The sequence below is a fragment of the Loxodonta africana genome, unplaced genomic scaffold (assembly GCF_030014295.1).
Source record: "Loxodonta africana isolate mLoxAfr1 unplaced genomic scaffold, mLoxAfr1.hap2 scaffold_129, whole genome shotgun sequence".
Lineage (NCBI taxonomy): Eukaryota > Metazoa > Chordata > Mammalia > Proboscidea > Elephantidae > Loxodonta > Loxodonta africana.
In genome coordinates, this window is record NW_026974889.1 from 485,242 (window position 1) to 507,264 (window position 22,023).

General features: G+C 43.6%; 1 long non-coding RNA gene across 3 annotated transcripts in view; it reads right to left on the reverse strand.

The window, feature by feature from the left end:
- Positions 1-22,023, reverse strand: part of LOC135229192 (uncharacterized) — a 192,403-nt gene that overhangs the window by 41,900 nt on the left and 128,480 nt on the right. For 2 of the 3 annotated variants that reach the window (XR_010319966.1, XR_010319964.1), the window contains exons 1-2: positions 16,589-16,693; positions 15,146-15,350 (exon numbers count right to left, since the gene is read on the reverse strand). The exons of the other annotated variant lie outside the window; for it this stretch is intronic. This is a non-coding gene — a long non-coding RNA (uncharacterized LOC135229192). Of the gene's footprint in view, positions 1-15,145; positions 15,351-16,588; positions 16,694-22,023 lie in introns of those variants that run through there. 3 annotated transcript variants of the gene reach the window in all.

The window sequence follows — 22,023 nt, forward strand, 5'->3', positions numbered from 1 at the left end:
ACAAAAGCAACAACAAGGAAAAAGATGAAAGACTAAAAAGAAAAACGATTCAGCACAGAAAAAATTAATTAGCAGTAAATACAAAGGCAACAAAAATGAAGAGGATGGAAAGAAAATGCACAAAGAACAACGACTCAACAGAGAAAATTAGGTGGAATAAGGAAAATGTCAACAAGACATTCACAAAAAAGACGAAAATGACAGCACTAAACTCATAACTATGAATAATTACGATAAATGTAAATGGTTTAATTGCACCAATAAGGAGACAGAGAGTAGCAGAATGGATTAAAAAACATGATCCTTCTGTATGCAGACTGCAAGAGACACACCATAGACTCAAAGACATAAACAAACTAAATCTCAAAGAATGGAAATATATATATATATCAAGCAGACAACAATAAAAAATAAGAGTGGCAATATTAATCTCTGATAAAACAGGCTTTAAAGTAAAATCCGCCACAAAGGAAAAGGAAATACACTATATAATGATTAAAGGGTCAATATACCAGGAAGACAAAATCATAATAAATACTTACATACCCAATGACAGGGCTCCAAAATACATAAAACAAACTCAAACAGCATTGAAAAGAGAAATAGCTCCACAATAATAGTCGAAGACTTCAACATACCACTTCTGATGACAGACAGGATATCCATAAACAAGCTCAATAAAGACACGGAAGATCTAACTACCACAATCAGCCAACTTGATCTCATAGACTTAAACATAACACTTCACCCAACGGTAGTCAAGTAAACTTTCTTTTCTAACGCTCATGGAGCATTCTTGAGAATAGACCACGTATTAGGCCACAAAGCAAGCATTAACAGAATCCAAGACATCAAAATATTACACAGCATGTTTCCTGACCATAAAGCCATAAAAGTCAAAATGCTGTCGTTATCACACATTTTAATTTCTTACATATTTTAAACCCAATAAAGTCTATTCTTATTATGTTATGCAGTCAGTAATCCTCTATTTTTACCCATTTCATTAACTTTCATTCCTTCTTGCATCTTAAGCCTTTCACCCTATTTTCTTTCTGCTTGAAGAATACCTTTGGAATTTTCTTTAATGTGGGCATGCTGATGTTAACTTATCTAGGTTTTGTTTGTCTGAAAACAAAAGGTCTTTGCTCGTTCATGAAGGATGTTTTTCCTCAGCATAGAGTTCTGGGTTGCCATGGATTTTCTCTCTATAATTTAAATATACCATCTTATTGTCTTACGGTTTTCACTATTTCTGTACAGAAGTCATCGGTCAGTTTCTTTGTCCTTTAAAGATAATCTTTTAGTAGTGTTCAATTATTTGCTTTTTGTGGGGTTTTTTGTCTTTAGCTTCAGCAGTCCTACTATGAATTTCTTTGTATTTACCCTACATGGGTCTTATAAGGAAACCCTGGTGGCGTAGTGGTTAAGCGTTACGACTGCTAAGCAAAAGGTCAGCAGTTCGAATCCACCAGGCGCTCCTTGGAAACTCTACGGGGCAGTTCTACTCTGTCCTATAGGGTCGCTTTGAGTCAGAATCGACTTGACAGCAGTGGCTTTGTTCTTTTTTTTTTGGTTTGGGTTTTGTAAGTCTTCTAGAATCCGTGACTTGATATCTTTAATCATTTGAGGAAAATTCTCAGCAATGATCTCAGTTTTTCTGCCTCATTCTTTTTCTTCCTTCTTAAAGTATTTTATGCTAGATATTCTCATTGTATTCTCTGTATCTTATTCCTTTTTATATTATATATATTTTTCCTTTTGTCTATGCCTCTATTTTCTTCCAACATGTCTTCCAGTTCACTAAATCTCTCTTCAGCATTTGTAATCTGCTGTTATATACATACATTAAGATTTTAACTTCAGCTGTAGTTTTCAGTTGACTTTCTAAGTTTATCTTTTTCGTAGTTTCTAGTTTTTTGCCAAATTTCTAAGTCTTGCCTTTATTTCTTTGAACATAATAGAGTTATTTCACTGTTTTTGTCTGATAGTTCAAATATCTAGTTTTTCTGTGGATCTCATTCTGTTATTTGTTGTTTCTACAGGTTTCACTCTTTTCTTTCTTTTTTAAAAAAATTGTTGATTATATTAGAGAGGCGAGGCCAAGATGGCAGACTAGTGAGACGCTGCCAGTGATCCCTCTTACAAAAAAGACCCGAAAAAACAAGTGAAGCGATTATATTTATGACAAGCTAGGAACCCTGAACATCAAAGGCAAAGTTAGAAAATGGACTCAACGGCAGAGGGAGGGAGAGACTATTCAGAAGTGGAGAGGAGTTACTGGACCTGAATTGCCAGGAACCCTCAGGCACCATTCCCTGGAGCGACTGCAGCGAGGCTGGCAGTAGCGTTCCAGAGGCGCTTCACTCAGGGAAAGACAGCAAGTTGCACAGACTACTCACACCTGCAGAACAAGAGAAGAACGGCACTCTCGGCAAAAGCTAATTACTTGTGTTTATTTTACCACGCCCCCAGCCCCCAAGCCGGCTTCAGTGGCTGTCAACTTCCCTGGGCCTGAGATAGGCCCCGGTAGCACTCTGAGCCATTCTTCTGTCCTTGAAGAAGATATAAGTTCACAACTGGGGGAAAGATAATCTGCCAGCTCAATTAAGCTGGGGAGCTCAGGACAGAAGTAGCTCTTGTTCAGGCACAAACGGTCCATGGGCTTTGAATATCTTTCACCCCAGCATGGACCTGTGTGGGCCCATTTCAGGAGAATAGGCCCTTGTTGCCAGACTGCAATGGTTTCAGCTGGACGGTGGAAAGATGGGTGTTTGATGTTTGACACTGCTTTGCCTATTAAACAGGGTCTTCACCTACCCACATCAGGGGCCTAAGGACTGGTGGCTCCACCCACAATACCTAGCCACCTGTGATAGGGTTCCAAGGATAAGTAGTACCGCCCAGAACTTACAACCAAAAGCATTGGGTACCCACTGCCCTTCTGCAGAACCCACCCGTGTGCTCTACAGAACAGGGATGCACTTTCCTCACAGACACTCAGAGGACAGCTGTCAGACCCCTGCCTTGATCAGAGCCTGACCCCCTACTGCAGCCAGATACTTCTGCCTACACCAATAACCCCTGCCCCTCTAAGACTGTAGGACAGAGCCTGTACCACACACTTTATGACCAACTACCTGGGCACCTGAGTTGAATCCATACAAGAAAAATAAATGAACTCCTAGGCTCATATATCTGGTAACAGTGCTAGCCATCTGGTGATAGTACATTAGAGCTTCAAAAGTGAAAATAATCAACCTAACGCACTCAAGCAGCTTATTTGGGTATACCAAAACTAAACAAAGCAAGAAGCTAGGATACAAAAAGCAAGCATAAAATAAACTAATACAATAACTTATAGATGGCTCAGAGACAACAGTCAATATCAAATCACATAAAGAGGCAGACACGGGGGCAGGACCAAGATGGCTGACTAGGTAGAAGCTTCCGCTTATCCCTCTTGAGACAAAGACTCGAAAAAACAAGTGAATCAATTACATAAAGGACAATCTACAAACCCTGACCATCAAACACAGAACTAAGGAGTTGACCTGAGTGACAGGGGAGTGAAAAGCCACACTGCAGCAGCGACCGCTTCCGGAGCCAGTGTCCCACGCCACAGCCTTGAGCCCTCACGGTTTCCTGGTGTCAGAGTGGTGGGGCTGATTGTGGCTTACTGAGACAGGGAAGCACGGATGTAGGCCTAACCTCAGGACCAACCTCAGAGGGGACCCAGGCAGCACACGCAGGCTCCACACAGACGCGGCTGGCAGGGAAATGAAAAACCACGGGGAAGCAGCAACTGGTTTTGGAGCCTGGAGTGCAGCGCCCCAGAAAGGAAACCTTGGTGCTGGGTGTTGGACAAAGTGTGGGGGAGCTGATTGTGGCTTCCTGAGATGGTGTGAGCATGGACGCAACCCTAACCCTCTGGGACAGTCTCAGCAGGGATACAGCCAGCACACGCAAGCTACACAACGCTCTGGAATCTCAGAAAAAACAGTCCTCACCAAACAACATAAGTAACTTTGTATATTTTGCCAGGTTACTCTCTTCTATATATCTGATTCCACCCCTCATTGCCCCAGCCAGCTTCATTAAGACTGGAATTCCCTGTGCCAGAGAGTGAAGTGCACTGCTCGATTTTTTTTTTCTTCTTTCTTTTCTAACCCATTCTCCTGGCCTGAGAAAAGTACCATTTAACAATCAAAGAAAAAATCCTTCCCTGACTTCCCTAAACTGCAATTAACAATACAGAATCAGCTCCATCCAGGCATTAAGAGACCCATAGTCTTTGGCTTTCACCCTACAGGTAACTAGGTGGCTATTATAATGCAAAGGTAATTCTGATAGAGATCTGACCATAATTGTTTTAGCTCAGCAGTGGAAAGGCAAGTTTTGGAGGTCAGATACCTCTGTACCTATTAAACAGAGCCCTCACTGGTCCACACCAGCGAAAAGAGGGCTGAAACTCCACCCACACCACCTAGCCACCTGCTAGAGGAGTCTGAGAATAGTGACGTCTACCCAAGTATTGGGTGCCTAAGATACAGCTGCAGAGCTCACCCACCAGAGCACTCTAGAGAATAGAGCCACACCTACCTCACTGACACTTGAAGGAAGGCTGTCAGCATCCTGCCCTCCTCGAAATGTGACCCCCTACCACTAATAGAAACTGGCACATACAACCATCACCACTACTCCTCTAAGATAATAGGTGAGAGCCTACACCACACACTAGGGGACCAGCTATCAGGACACCTGAGCTGATTCTATTCAAGAATAGTGAATGGGCTCATACACTTATATACCTGGTAACAGCTCAGGCAAGCTGGTAATAGGATGTAAGTGATTCAAAAGCTACAGCAATCACGATACCACAATCTAGTAGCCCATCTGGGTGTATTGTAACAAAACAAAACAACAAGATAAGACTCAGTGAGCAAATATAAAAGAAAATATTACAAAATCTTATAGATGGCTCAGAGACAGCAGTCGACATCAAATCACATGAAGAAGCAGACCATGATTGATTCTACAAACCCCCAAATCAAAGAATCAAAATCATTCCCGGATGTAGATACATTCCTAGAATTGCCAAATGTAGAATATAAAAAAATTGTATACAGAATGCTTCAAGACATCAGGAATGACCTCACAAATGAAATAAGGCAATCTACAAAAAAACCAAGGCATACACGGATAAAGCAGTTGAAGAAATCCAAAAGATTATTCAAGAACATAGTAAAAAAATTAATAAGCTGTAAGAATCCATAGAGAGATAGCATTCAGAAATCCAAAAGATTAACAATAAAGTCACAGAATCAGACAACTCAATAGGAAGTCAGAGGAGCAGACTCGAGGAACTGGAATGCAGAGTGGGGGAGCTGGAGGATAAGGCAACTGACACAAATATAGTTGAAGAAAAATCAAATAGAATTTAAAACTATGAAGAAACCCTAAGAATCATGGGGGACTCTCTCAAGAATAATTTGCGTGTGATTGGAGTTCCGGAAGAGGGAGGGATAACAGAAAATACAGAGAGAATAGTGGAAGATCTGATGGCAGAAACATTCCCTGGCATCGTGAAAGATGAAAAGGTATCTACCCAAGATGCTCATCGAACCTCATACAAGATAGATCCCAAAAGAAAATCACCAAGACATACCAAAACCAAAGATAAAGAGAAAATTTTAAAAGCACCCAAGGATAAACGAAAAGTTACCTACAAAGGAGAATCAATAAGTTTGCACTACTCGGCAGAAACCATGCAGCCAAGAAGGCAATGGGATGACATATATAGAGCACTCAAAGAGGAAAAACTGTCAGCCAACAATCATACATCCAGCAAAACTCTAAAACATGAAGGTGAAATTAAGATATTTACAGATAAACACAAGCTTAGAGAATTTGCAAAAAACGAACCAAAACTGCAAGAATTACTAAAGGAAATTCTTTGGTCAGAAAATCAATAATATCAGATACCAACACAAGGTCACAGAACAAAACATCCTAATATCAACTCAGATAGGGAAATCACAAAAACAAAATAAGATTAATTAAAAAAAAATTACTCAAAACAGGAAATCATTGATGTCATTATGTAAAAGATTACAACAGTCAAAAAAGAGGGACTAAATACAGGAGGCATAGATCTTACATATGCAGAGGAAACCAAGGTGATATAGGGTGAAACAAGTTAGGTTTTTACTTAGTCAAACTGGGGTAAATATTAAGGTAACCACAATGAGGTCTAACAATTCCATACTTCAAAATAAAAACCAAGATAAACATAACGACTCAGCAAAATAAATTCAACTACTATGAAAGGGAGGAACACACATTCTACAAAGAAAACTCAACACAAAAAAGTAAATGGAAAAATGAAATTGTCAAAAACAGGCATCAAAATGACAGCGCTAAACTCATACTTATCTATAATTACACTTATGTAAACGGACTAAATTCACCAATAAAGAGACAGAAAGTTGCAGACTGGATAAAAAAACACTATCAGTCTGTATGCTGCATAAAAGAGACACACCTTAGACTTGGAGACACAAATAAACTAAAACTGAAAGGACGGATAAAAATATATCAAGCAAACAACAATCAAAAAAGAGCAGGAGAGGCAATATTTATTTCCAACAAAACAGACTTTAAAGTTAAATCCACCACAAAGGATAAAGAAGGACACTACGTAATGATTAAAGGGACAATTTACCAGGAAGATACAACTATATTAAATATTTATGCACCCAATGATAGAGCCACAACATTCATAAAACAAACGTTAACAGAATTAAAAAGTGAGATAGACACCTCCACAATTATGGTAGGAGACTTCAACACAACACTCTCGGTGAAGGGTAGGAAATGCAGTCAGAAGCTCAATAGAGACACAGAAGGTCTAATTGTTACAATTAAACAACTTCACTTCATAGACTTATACAGAACACTCCACCCAACAGCTGCAAAGTATAATTTTTTTTTTAGTGCACATGAAACATTCTCTAGAATAGATCACATATTAGGTCATAAAACAAGCCTTTGCAGAATGCAAAACACTGAAATATTACAAAACATCTTCTCTGAACAAAAGACCGTAAAAGTAAAAATCAATAACAGAAAAACCAGGGAAAAGAAATCAAATGCTTGGAAACTGCACAATACCCTGCTCAAAAAAGACTGGGTTATGGAAGACCTTAAGGAGGGAATAAAGAAATTCACAGAATTCAACGAGACTGAAAACACTTCCTATGAAAACCTTTGGGACATGGTGAAAGCAGTGCTCAGAGGTCAATTTATATCAATAAAGGCACACATATTAAAGAAGAGCCAAAATGAAAGAACCGTTCCTACAACTTGAACAAACAGAAAGAGAGCAACAAAAGAAACTGTCAGGCACCAGAAGAAAGCAAAAAATAAAAACTACAGCAAAATTAAATGAATTAGAGAACAGAAAAACAAATGAAAGAGTTAACAAGGCCAAAAACTGCTTCTTTGAAAAAAATTAACAAAATTGATAAAACACTGGCCAGACTGACTAAAGAAATACAGGAAAAGAAACCAATAACCCGAATAAGAAATGGGATGGGCCATATCACAACACATGCAACTGAAATTAAAACAATCATATCAAATTACTACAAAAAATTGTACTCTAACAAATTTGAAAACCTAGAAAAAATGGATGAATTCCTAGAAACACACTGCCTACCTAAACTAACACACACTGAAGTAGAACAACTAAATAGACCGATAACAAAAAGAGATTGAAAAGGTAATCAAAACACTCCCAACCAAAAAAAGCTCTGGACCTGACGGCTTCACTGCAAAGTTCTACCAAACTTTCAGGGAAGACTTACTACTACTACCGAAGGTATTTCAAAGCATGGAAAAGGACGGAATACTACCTAACTCCTTCTCTGAAGCCAGCATAACCCTGATACCAAAACCAGCTAAAGACAACACAAAGAAAGAAAATTACAGACCTATATCCCTCATGAACATAGATGCAAAAATCCTCAACAAAATTCTAGCCAATAGAATTCAACAACGTATCAAAAAAATAATCCACCATCACCAAGTGGGATTTATACCAGGTATGCAAGGTTGGTTCAATATTAGAAAAACAATTAATGTAATCCACCACATAAAAAAAGACAAGAACCAAATAATTTTATCAATTGATACAGAAAAGGCATTTGACAAAGTCCAACACCCACTCATGATAAAAACTCTCAGCAAAATAGGAATAGAAGGAAAATTCCTCAACATAATAAAGGGTATTAGTACAAAGCCAATACCCAGCATCATCCTAAATGGAGAGCCTGAAAGCATTTCCCTTGAGAAGGGGAAACAGACCAGAATCCCCTTTATCACCGCTCTTATTCAACATTGTGCTAGAGGTCCTAGCCAGAGCAACTGGGCTAGACAAAGAAATAAAGGGCATCCAGATTGGTAAGGAAAAGAGTAAAATTATCTCTATTTTCCAACGACATTATCTTATACACAGAAAACCCTAAGGAATCCTCAAGAAAATTATTAAAACTAATAGAAGGGTTCAGCAGAGTTTCAGGTTACAGTATAAACGTACAAAATCAGTTGATTCCTCTATATCAACAAAAAGAACATTGAAGAGGAAATCATCAAATGAATACCATTCAGAGCAGCCCCCAAGAAGATAAAATACTTAGGAATAAACCTCACCAAAAACCAAAACCGCTATACCAAGAAAACTACAAGGTACTACTGCAAAAAAACAAAAGAAACCTACGTAATTGGAAAAACATACCTTGCTCATGGATAGGAAGACAACATTGTAAAATTGTCCATTCTACTAAAAGCCATCTATAGATACAATGCACTTCCGATCCAAATTCCAATGACATTTTTTAAAAAGATGGACAAACAAATCACCAACTTCATATGGAAGGGAAAAAAGTCGTGGATAAGTAAAGCATTACTAAAAAAGAACAAAGTGAGAGGACTCACTCTGCCTGATATTAGAACCAATTATACTGCCACAGTAGTCAAAACAGCCTGATACTGGTACAACAACAGACACATAGACCAATGGAACAGAATTGAGAATCCAGATATAAATCCATCCACATATGAGCAGCTGATATTTGACAAAGGCCCAGTGTCAGTTAATTGGGGAGAAGACAGTCTTTTTAACAAAAGGTGCTGGCGTAACTGTATATCCATCTGCAAAAAATGAAACAGGACCCATACCACACACCATGCACAAAAACTAACTCCAGATGGATCAAAGACCTAAACATAAAATCTAAAACAATAAAGATCATGGAAGAAAAAATAGGGACATTAGTAGACCTAATACATGGCATAAACAGAATACAAAACATTACTAAAAATGACGAAGAGAAACCAGATAACTGGGAGCTCCTAAAAATCAAACACCTATGCTCATCTAAAGACTTCACCAAAAGAGTAAAAAGACCACCTACAGACTGGGAAAAAGTTTTCAGATAAGACATCTCCGCCTGGCGCCTGATCTATAAAATCTACATGACTCTGCTAAAACTCAACCACAAAAAGACAAACAACCCAATTAAAAAATGGGCAAAGGATATGAACAGGCACTTCACTAAAGAAGTCATTCAGGCGGCTAACAGATATATGAGGAAATGCTCTCGATCATTAGACATTAGAGAAACGCAAATCAAAACTACAATGAGATTCCATCTCACTCCAACAAGACTGGCATTAATCCAAAACACACAAAATAATAAATGTTGGAGAGGCTGTGGAGAGACTGGAACACTTATACACTGCTGGTGGGAATGTAAAATGGTATACAACCACTTTGGAAATCAATTTGGTGCTTCCTTAAAAAGCTAGAAATAGAACTACCATACAACCCAGCAATCCCGCTCCTCGGAATATATCCTAGAGAAATAAGAGCCTTTACACAAATAGATATATGCACATCTATGTTTATTGCAGCACTGTTTACAATAGCAAAAAGATGGAACCAACCAAGGTGCCCATCAATGGATGAATGGATAAATTATAGTATATTCACACAATGGAATACTACACATTGATAAAGAACAGTGATGAATCTGTGAAATACTTCATAACATGGAGAAACCTGGAAGGCATTATGCTGAGTGAAATTAGTTGCAAAAGGTCAAATAGTGTATAAGACCACTATTATAAGATCTTGAGAAATAGTTTAAACTGAGAAGAACATATTCCTTTGTTGTTATGAGAGGGGGAGGGAGGGGGGTAGGAGAGGGGTATTTACTAAAGAGATAGACAAGAACTATTATGGGTGAATGGAAGGACAACACTCAACACAGTGGAGGTCAGCACAACTGGACTAAACCAAAGCAGTTTCCTAACGCTTCAAAGGTCAGCAAAGCAGGGGCAGATGTTTGGGAACCATGTTTTCAGGCGACATCTAAGTCAACTGGCATAATAAAATCTATTAAGAAAACATTCTGCATCCCACTTTGAAATGTGGCGTCTCGGGTCTTAAATGCTAACAAGCGGCCATCTCAGATGCATCAATGATTCTCAACCCACCTGGATCAAGGGAGAATGCAGAACACCAAGAACATAAGATAATAACGAGCCCAAGAGACAGAAAGGACTACATGAACTAGAGACTACATCATCCTGAGACCAGAAGAACTAGATAGTGCCGGGCCACAACCAATGACTGCCCTGACAGGGAACATAACAGAGATCCCTTGAGGGAGCAGGAGAACAGTGGGATGCAGACCCCAAATTCTCATAAAAAGACCAGACTTAATGGTCTGACTGAGACTGGAAGGACTCTAGTGATCATGGCCCCCACACCTTCCATTTATCCACTACGGGAACCATCCCCAAAGCCAGTTCATCAGACATGGATTGGACTAGACAATGGGTTGGAGAGGGATGCTGGTGAGGTGTGAGCTACTTGGTTTGGGTGGACACTTGAGACAATGTTGGTATCTCCTGCCTGGAAGGGAGATGGGTGGGTAGAGGGCCTTAGAAACTGGCAAAACGGTCACGAAAAGAAAGAGTGGAAGGAGGGAGTGGGCTCTCCCATTGGGGGGAAAGTAATTGGGAATATGTAAGTAGTTGTGTATAAGTTTTCATGTGAGAGACTGGCTTGATTTGTAAACTTTCACGTAAAACACAACAAAAATTATTAAAATAAAAAAAAAGCTGACCCATGATTGCTTCAACAAGCTCTCAGAACAAAGACTCAAGGAATCTTCTGGATGAAGGTGCAATCCTGGAATTACCAGATGCAGAATACAAAAGATTAATATACAGAACTCTTAAAGACATCAGGAAGGAAATGAGGCAAAATGCAGAACAAGCCATGAAACGCACAGATAAAGCAGCCGAAGAAATTAAAAAGGTTACTCAAGAACATAATTAAAAATTTAATAGGCTGCAAGAAACCATAGAGAGACTGCAATCAGAAATTCAGAAGATAAACAATAAAATTACAGAGATAGAAAACTCAACAGAAAGTAAGAAGAGCACAATTGAAGAACGGGAAGGCAGAATTACTGAGATTGAAGATAAAACACTTGGGACCAATATATTTGAAGAGAAACCAGATAAAAGAATTTAAAAAATGAAGAAATCTGAAGAATCATGTGGGACTTTATCAAGAGAAATAACTATGAGTGATTGGAGTACCAGAACAGGGAGGGCTAACAGAAAATACAGAGGGAACTGTTGAAGATTTGTTGGCAGAAAACTTCCCTGATATCATGAAAGATGCTCATCGAATTCCACATACGGTAGATCTCAAAAGAAAGTGACCAAGACATATAATAATCAAACTTGCCAAAATCAAATATAAAGAGAATTTTAAGAGAGGCTAGGGATAAAAGAAGTCACCAACAAAGGAAAGTAAATAATAATAAACTTGGACTACTCAGCAGAAATCATGCTGGCAAGAAGGCAATGGGATGACTTATATAAAATATTGAAGGAAAAAAACTGTCAGCCAGGAATCAAACCATAACCCTGGCCCTCGGGCCCTCTGGCCCTCTGGCCTTAGCCCTCTAACTCTAGCCCCTAAGCCCTGAGCCCCAAAGCCCCTAAGACCCTAAGCCTTTAGGTCCTAACCACCAAGGCCCTGAACTCTAACCCTAACCCAAACCGTAACCATATACCCTAAACCCTACAGTCTAAACACCTACACCCCAAAACACTACACACAAAAACCATACACACTAAACCCTATACTCTAAGCCCAAAACCCTAAACCCAAACCTCAAGCCCCAAAGCCCAAACCCAAAACCTAACCGTAAGCCCTAAACCCTAACACCTAACCCTAAACCCTAATCACCCTAACCCTAACGACCCTAACCCTAACAACCCTAACCCTAACTACTCTAGCCCTAACCCTCCAACCCTAACCCTCTAACGCTAACATGAAACCCTAACCCAAAACCCTAACCCTCTAACTCTAACCCTCTAACCCCAACCCCCAAACCCAACCCCAAACACTAAACCTCAAATCCCTAGCCCTAAACCTAAGAATGAGCCTAAGCCTAACCCTAAAACACAACCCTAAACCCTAAACCATAACACGCGAAACCCTAACACGCGAAACCCTAACACCCTTAGCCCTAACACATTTAACCCTAACATCCTAAATGCCAAAACCCTAAACACTAACACCCTTAACCCCAACCACTAACCCCTAAACCCTAACTTAAAGCCTAAGTCATCTAACCCTCTAACCCTAATACCCTAACTCTAAACCCTAAAACCTACACCCTAACCCCAGCTCCCAGCCCTAACCCTCACTCTAAGCCTGAAACCCTAAACCCTAAGGCCTAAACCCTAGGCTCTAAGCCCTAAACCCTAAGTCCTAAAACCCTAAACTCTAAGCCCTAAGCCCTAAACCTAACCCTCTAACCCTAAACTCTAAAACCTTACCCCAAACCCATCCCAAACCCCTAAACCTGAACCCCTAAACCCTAGCCCTAACCAATAACCCTAAATCTCTAAACTATACCCCTAACCCTCTAACCCTAACCCTCTAACCCTAACCACAACACCAACCCCAACCTCTGAACCCAAAAACCCTAACCCCCAACCCTAAGCCTCTGAACCCTAAGCCTAAACCCTCTAACCCTAAACCCTAACCTTCACCCCCTCACACCCTCACCTTCTCACTCCCTCACTCTATAATCTTCTCAACCTCTAACCCCCTCACCCTCTAACCCCTCACCCTGACTCCCTCAATCTCTAACCCCCAAACTCTAAACCCCAACCCTCTAACACCCACCCTCTAACCCCAACCCTCTAACCCCAAACCACAAATCCCAAACAAACCCAACCCCAAGCCTAAACCTAAATCCCTAAAACCTAACCGAAACCCTAATGACTAAACCACAAAACCCTAAACCCCCAAAACCCTAAACCGCAAACTGCAACCCCTAACACCTAACCTGTAACTCCAAACTCTAACCTCAAACCCTAAACCTAACACCTAACCCCAACCCAAAAACCCTAACCAAAAAACCCAACCCTAAACTCTAACCCCCAAACCCCAACCCCTAACCCCAAACCCTAAGGACTTTAACTCTAACAACCCTAACCCTAACATCCCTAAGCCCAAACCCTAACCCTTTTTGTTAGCAGCCATAGCACTTAACCACTAGCCACCAGGGTTTCCATGAGCAGTCACAGGAATAGACATATGCACACCCGTGTTCACTGCAACATTATTCACAGTAGCAAAAAGATGGAAACAACCTAAGTGCTCATCCACAGAGGAACGGATAAACAAACTACGGTACATACACACAGTGGAACACTACACGACAATAAAGACCAATGATGAATCTCCGAAACATCTCACACCATGGATGAATCTGGAGCGCATCATACTAAGTCAATCACAAAACGACATATACAGTAAGTGACCACTATCATGAAAACATTTACGCACAGAAACAATCTTTGATGTTCACCAGGGAGACGAAGAGTGGGTAGAGAAAAGTCAACTAAACAATAACCAAAAAAACCAAACCCACTGCCGTCGAGTCGATTCCAGCTCATAGAGACCCTATAGGACAGATTAGAACTGCCCCATAGAGTTTCCAAGGAGCACCTGGTGGATTTGAACTGCAGGCCTTTGGTTAGCACCGGTGGCTCTTAACCACTACGCCATCAGGGTTTCCAACCAAACGACAGATATGTGGTAACTCTGGTGAAGGAAGAGACGGTACACAAGACTGGGAATCAACCTCAGCCTCACTCTAACCCTAACCCTAAACCACTTGTGCCCGAGCCTAGTAACCCCAGCCCTAACCCCAACCCCCAACCACCTAAAACCTATACCCCTAAACCTGACTCCCAAACCTCTAACCCCCAAACCTGGACCCCTAACACCAAACCCTAACCCCTAACCCTAATCCTCCAACCCTTCTGCATCTATGGGCCTCTCGACTCTCCGTCTATTTTCTCCCTCCAAATCGTACTAACACTCAGTGGAATTTTGAAGTTTGAGCTGTGCTTTGCTTCTTGTTGTCTCCACCGGGCCCATCAAGGCACTGCATCATTTCTTTGCTCTGCTTCACTATTCAGTTCCAAAACCATGGCTTAGAATCACCTGACACTGAACTTCAGCGATTTGGCGCAAGGCCGCGAGAGGGCGCGCGCACCGCCGGTTCTGTTCTGCCCACCAGGCCCTCCGTGCATGGGAACCTCCTGGACCTAAGCCGGCACCAACCTGGGTACCGCTCCAGTGGCGATAGCAGAAGCTTTTCTTCCCGAGGGACCCAACGCCCCAGGGCGCTCTCTCAATACTCCCATTAATGCTGTTATTATCCTAACCCACTCCTTCTGTGAGACCTAGTGGGTCCTCGACCAGGCCCAGCCTTCACGACCCGCACCCCCCTGCCGTGGTCATGTACAGGAACCTGCAGGGCCGCACCCTCCCCGCCCAAGCTCTGCCCCTCCACACCCTGATGCCCTGCAGGCCTCTACTAGGTCCCCGTCCAGAGGAGAGTTGTCGCCCTGCACGGGGTGGGGGGACACGAGTGAACATCCGGAAACCACCCCCCAAGCACGAAGCCAACTGCCCGTATTGAGACCATGTGAGCAGGGCTGCCCCTCCTACTGGAGCCTGCAGGGCATCACTCACGTTTGTCAGCTTCTCACTGTCCTCTGGGCTCGGGGTCCCAGAGCAGCCAATCCCCCCAGGGCGGGGGGGGGGCAGTCCGTCCGCAGGGGCTGGAAGATCGGGTTGGCGCCCATGGCCGGAGCGCTTAAAACCCTTATAAACCCTCATAAACGGCCAGCTCCAGACCTTCAAATGTCAGCCCGAGAGACACCTAATCTCCTCCAACCTAAAAAAAAAAAAAAACACACGTTGCCTTCGAGTCAATTCTGACTCATAGCGACCCTATAGGACAGAGTAGAACTGCCCCACAGAGTTTCCAAGGAGTGCCTGGTGGATTCAAATGGCCAATCTTTTGGCTAGCAGCCTTAGCACTTAACCACTACGCCACCAGGGTAACCCACTGAACCCACTGCCACCAGGGTAGAGGCTCCAAATCCCGCCAGTGTGAGGAACCCTCAAATCCCCTCAGCACCAGAGACCGCATCCACAGCGACTGGTACACAGCGCCGCACAAATGTTTAAGTTAACAAACGACCTGGTTGCTCAGGACCCCTTCCTGCTACCCCCACCCCCGCCACCCAGAGGGGGAGCGGGACCCGGCATCCACACTGTTAACAGACACTGAATCGCTGCTGCTTCCACAAGGAGTAGGATCCCCACGCTGCTCCACAGATTCCCAGGACCCCTTCCTTTCCCGGTGGGGCCGGGGCCCCGCCGACGCCCCAGCCCCGAGAGTAGACCAGCCGGGCGCGGGCGAGGGCGCGGGGTGCCTCAGCCTCCCAGGCACAGCGCCCAAAACAATAAGGGGCAGCATGGCCTTGGGCGGGGGATCCCTCTCTCCCCTGTCCCTGGCACCCTACGGAGTCTGGTGGGGGTGGGAGGACGAATGGGGGCGAGTGCCCCGCCCTCAGTCTGGAATCTCACCACCCCTGGGCGAACTCTGGGCCTTGGTTTCCCCTCTGGCAGAGGGAGCAGGTGGGGGGCGGGGGGGCAGGCGCCCATCCCCCAGCTTGGCCCGCAAACCCGCCCCGGGCAGAGTAGGGACCTGGGCGCAGCCCTGGACACAGCCTTTCTCCCCAAGCCCTTCAAGCCCCCAGGCCCGAGGGCACTCCGCAGCTGGATCCCGCGGCTGGACCCCCACCCCCGCCCCCCGCAAATCCATGGGGATGCAAATTTGCAGACCAGCTGAGTCTCCCGGGCCAGAGGCTCCCTCTCGGAGCCCCTAGAGTGGCTGCGTCCGCCCGCCCCCGAGCCGCATCCGCCCCTGGGGATCACTCGGGACGGGGTACCCTGGAAGGGTCGATGCCAGCTGCTAACCCAAAGTCCGGACTCTCCAACCTCTGGAGCCCACGGGATGCTGGGACTGGGAACCGCCCTCCTGGCGCCTTCCCTCCACACCTTCGAGGGGCCAGGCTTGTTCAGTCTGGGAGCTGGTCCCTCCACCCAGCTGCCGGAGTTTCATACCTTTCAGAAAACACGGCACGGAAAGCAGCACGAACAGCATCCTCTCTAAGGCGCGCCATCCGCCCGGGCCCCTCACCACCCGTCCCAGGGCTTCCGGGAGTAACTGGCTGGAGGGCGAGGAACATGGCTGCCGGCCCCGCCCAGCGGCCCGGGTGTGGGGCGGGCGTGGGGGGGTTGGGCCTCCAGAGGGGAGGGTGGGGTCTAGAAGCAAGGACAACGCCAAGGTGTGCGGGGTGAGGAGATGGGAGACGTCAGGAGAGGGCCCTCTCGCGTGCAGAGTTAAGTATTGGAGGTGCAACGGTTAAGTGCTTGGCTAACTGAAAGGTGGGCCGTTGGAACCCACCAGCTCAAGGGTTGAAAAGATCTGGAGATGGGCTCCCATAAAGATTCTAACCAAACAAAATCCAAACCAGTTGCTGTTGAATCAATTCCGACTCATAGTGACCCTATAGGGCAGAGCAGAACTGCCCCATAGGGTTTCTAAGACTGTAAGTCTTTACAGAAGCAGACTGCCATGTCTTTCTGCAAAGAACCAACTGGTGGATTCGAACTGTCCACCCTTTGGTTAGCAGCCGAGCTCTTAACCATGGTGCCACCAGGGCTGCGCCATAAAGACTGCAACCTAGGAAACCTTGTGAGGCAGTTCTAAGCTGTCGTACAGGGTTGATATGAGTCAGAATCTCTTGATGGCACACAACCATGATTGTACTAAGAAAAATTCCTCCAAGCAGCTGTCTACATGACCCCTGAAGCACGCATGCATGCACGCTATCAAAGCAGTGCGGCCAAAGACAGGAAATTGGAAAAGAGACATTATAGAGTGGGCAGTGAAAAGGGATTTCTGAGGGGCATGCAGCTCAAGCAGAGGAGGTAGCATACAACTAAATGCCCTTCTTCTATTGTTCAATGGTCTTGAGAAAAAATGTGTCCCAGGAATTAACTGTAGCCCAGGATAACTTGAAGACAGCAAATACAGAGGACCAGTCAGGATGCTTCTGCAGTGGTCAGGGTGAGGAGTGATGGTGGTAGTGCAGGTGGGAACAGTGGGCAGGCTTGAGGTGTACTTTGGAGCTTGAGCTGCCAAGAATTGCTGGTGGATCAGACGTATGGGATGAGGGGAATGGAGAATCAAAGGTGACTTCTAGAATTCAGGCTACCATGAGCGCATGGTCACCAGAGCTATTCTCTACCATGTGGAAAACCATGGAGGAACAAACTTGAGAAAATGACCAAAAGATTTTTTCTGGACATGCTAGATTTGGATGTCTGAGGTCATCCAAGTGTGGAGAACAGTTCCCAGCTGTGGATACCACTCTGAGGTAGAGTAGTTTTCTGGGTTCTAAGAATTTGGAGATCATCAGCCTATAGCTGATTTGAAAGCCACTGGTGGTGCGATGATTATGCATTTGGGTGCTACCAAAAGGTCTGCAGTTTGAATCTACCAGTCGCTCCTTGGAAACCCTGTGGGGAAGCTCTACTCTGTCCTATAGGGTCCCTATGAGTGAGAATCCACTCGATAGCGACTTTGTTTTGTTTTGTTTTGTTTTAATACTAAGCTCAGAAAAGTTGTGTGTCAGGGTTGTATTTTTTCACAATACTTATTCAAGCAGTTCGAATCTACCAGCCACTCCTTGGAAGCCCTATGGGTCAATTCTACTCTGTCCTTTAGGGTCGCTATGAGATATAATCGACTCAACAGCAATGAACTTAGTCTTAGAGGAGCCCTTTGTCTGTCAAAGCTGAGAGTTTTACTTCATACTTTTTAAAACTGCCATGTCTCATGTTACGTGGCTACCCTTACAGGAGCATTTTTGGTGCTAACTTGACTTGTTCTTGGTGAAGGGCTCTGTATTCATTTTCTAGGGCTGCCATAGTAAATTACCAAAAACTCAGTGTCTTTAAAAAAACGTATAATCCATACAGTCCAAGAAGCTGGATTATATGAAGAAGAAGGGGCCTCAGGATTAGAGGAAGACTCATTAACAGCCTAGACATGCAGATGACACAACCTTGCTTACTGAAAATGAAGAAGACTTGAAGCGCTTGCTGATGAGGATCAAAGACTTCAGCCTTCAGTATGGATTACACTTCAACATAAAGAAAACAAAAATCCTCACAACTGGAACAATAAACAGAGAAAATACTGAAGTTGTCAAGGATTTCATTTTACTTGGATCCACAATCAACACCCATGGAAGCAGCCGTCAAGAAATCAAACGACATATTTTATTGGACAAATCTGCTACAAAAGACCTCTTTAAAGTGTTAAAAATTGAAGATGTCACTTTGAGGACTAAGGTGTGCCTGAACCAAGCCATGATATTTTCAATCGCCTCATATGCAGCTAAAGCTGGACAATGAATAAGGAAGACAAAAGAATTGAAACTTGAATTATGTTGTTGGTGAAGAATAATGAATATACCATGGACTGCTAGAAGAATGAACACACCTGTCTTGGAAGAAGTACAGCCAGAATGCTCCTTAGAAAGGTGGGTGGCAAGACTTGGTCTCACGTCCTCTGGACATATTATCAGGAGGAATCGGTCCCTGGAAAAAGACATCGTGCTTGGTAAAGTAGACGGTCAGTGAAAAAGACAAAGATCCTCAATGAGACAGATTGAGACGGTGGCTGCAACAGTGGGCTCAAACATCGCAGTGAGAAAGGCCGAGGGCTGGGCACTGTTTCGTTCTGTTGTACCCAGGGCCGCTATGAGTTGGAACTGACCCAACAGCACCTAACAACAACATCATAAACTCACTGGATCTCCTGGGGATAGAATGTCATATTCACTGTAGAAAAATAGAGTTTCTTTGTTTGTTTGTTTACCATATTTACTAATACTATGATTTACATTTGATAACTTCCACATTCTGTTGGATCGCTTTTCTATGGAATGGACGCAAACGTGCGTCTCCTGCAGTCTGTTGGCCAGGTAGCTAGCTTCCAAATTTCTTTGCATAGTGGAGTGAGCATCTACAGTGCTGCATCTGTTTGTTGAACCAACTCAGTGGGTATTCTGTCAGCTCCTGGAGCCTTGTTTTTCGCCAGTGCCTTCAGTGTAGCTTGGACTTCTTGCTTCACTACTACCAGTTCTTGATCATATGCCACCTCATGAAACGACTGAAAATTGACCATTTCTTTTGGTACTGTGACTCTGTGTATTCTTTCCATCTTTTGTGTGTGTGCTTTAAGTGAAACTTTACAAATCAAGTCAGTCTCTCATACAAAAATTAGTATACAGCTTGCTATGTACTCCTAGTTCCTCTCCCACCAATGAGAAAGCACACTCCTCTCAACCCTGTATTCCCCGTGTCCAGTCAGCCACTTTCTGTCCCCCTCTGCCTTCTCATCTCCCCTCCAAACGGGAGCTGCCCACATAGTCTCATGTGTCCACTTGAGACAAGAAGGTCACTCCTCACCACTATTTTTTCTATCCTATAATCCAGTCCAATCCCTGTCTGAAGAGTTGGCTTTGGGAATAGTTCCAGTCTTGGGCCAACAGAAGGTCTGGAGACCATGACCTCCAGGGTTCCTCTAGTCTCAGTCAGATCATTAAGTCTAATTTTTTTACGGGACTTTGAGGTCTGCATCTCACTGCTCTCGTGCTCCGTCAGGGATACTCTGTTTCGTTCCCTGTCGGGGCAGTCTTCGGTTGTAGATGGGCACCATCTAGTTCTTCCAGTCTCAGGCTGATGTAGTCTTGGATTTACGTGGCCATTTCTGTCTTTTGGACTCATAATTACCTTGTATCTTTGGTGTTCTTCATTCTCCTTTGCTCCAGGTGGGTTGAGACCAATTGATGCATCTTAGATGGCCGCTTGATAGTGTTTTTAAGACTGCAGACGCCACTCACCAAAGTGGGATGCAGAATGTTTTCTTAATAGATTTTATTATGTCAATTGACCTAGATGTCCTCTGAAAACATGGTCCCCCAACTGCTGCCCCTGCTACTCTGGCCTTTGGAGCATTTGGTTTATTCAGGAAACTGCTTTTGATTTAGTCCAGTTATGCTGACCTCTCCTTTATTGTATGTTGTCTTTCCCTTCACCTAAAATAGTTCTTGTCTACTATCTAATTTGCGAATATCCTTCTCCCTCCCTTTCTCCCCAACCTCATAACCATCAAAGAATATTTTCTTCTCTGTTTAAACTATTTCTTGAGTTCTTATAATAGTGGTCTCATACAATATTTGTCCTTTTGCAACTGACTAATTTCACTCAGCATAATGCCCTCCAGATTCCTCCAAACTATGAAATATTTCACGGGGAGGGGGGGAGGGAGGGAGGGAGAGGGTTTTTTTTACTGATTAATTAGTAGGTAAGAACTGCTTTAGGTGAAGGGAATGACAACACTCAATACATGCAAGGTCAGCTCAATTGGACTGGACCAAAAGCAAAGAAGTTTCTGGGATAAAATGACTGCTTCAAAGGTCAGCGGGGCAAGGGCGGGGGCTTGGGGACCATGGTTTAAGGGGACTTCTAAGTCAATAGGCAAAATAATTCTATTATGAAAAAATTCTGCATCCCACTTTGAAATGTGGTGTCTGGGGACTTAAATGCTAACAAGCGGCCATCTAAGGTGCATCAATTGCTCTCAACCCACCTGGAGCAAAGGAGAATGAAGAACACCAAGGTCACACGACAACTAAGAGCCCAAGAGACAGAAAGGGCCACATGAACTAGAGACCTACATCATCCTGAGACCAGAAGAATTAGTTGGTGCCCGGCCACAATAGATGACTGCCCTGACAGGGAGCACAACAGAGAACCCCTGAGGGAGCAGGAGATCAGTGGGATGCAGACCCCAAATTCGCATAAAAAGACCATACTTAATGGTGTGACTGAGACTAGAGGAATCCTGGCGGCCATGGTCCCCAGACCTTCTGTTGGCACAGGACAGGAACCATCCCTGAAGACAACTCATCAGACATGAAAGGAACTGGACAGTGGGGGGGAGAGAGATGCTGATGAAGAGTGAGCTAATTATATCAGGTGGACACTTGAGATTGTGTTGGCATCTCATGTCTGGAGGGGAGATGGGAGGATAGGGAGAGTGGGAAGCTGGCAAAATTGTCACGAAAGGAGAGACTGGAAGGACTGACTCATTAGGGGGAGAGCAAGTGGGAGTACGGAGTAAGATGTATGTAAACTTATATGTGACAGACTGACTTGATTTGTAAACGTTCACTTGAAGCTCAATAAAAGTTAATAAATATATATATATTAATGGTCACCTAATGGTATTAAAAATATGATATTCAAGTCAGCTATTATAGAGACATCTTTGGTTTAGGGTCTGTAAAAACCAATATGCCTATTGTTCATAGGAGACACCTGTGATATCTCACTGGTTTCTAGTCATGTTTGTAGAGCAAGTCAAAGTTTCACCCAAGCTTCTGTCAGTATTAATTATATAAAATACATATGGATTGGGA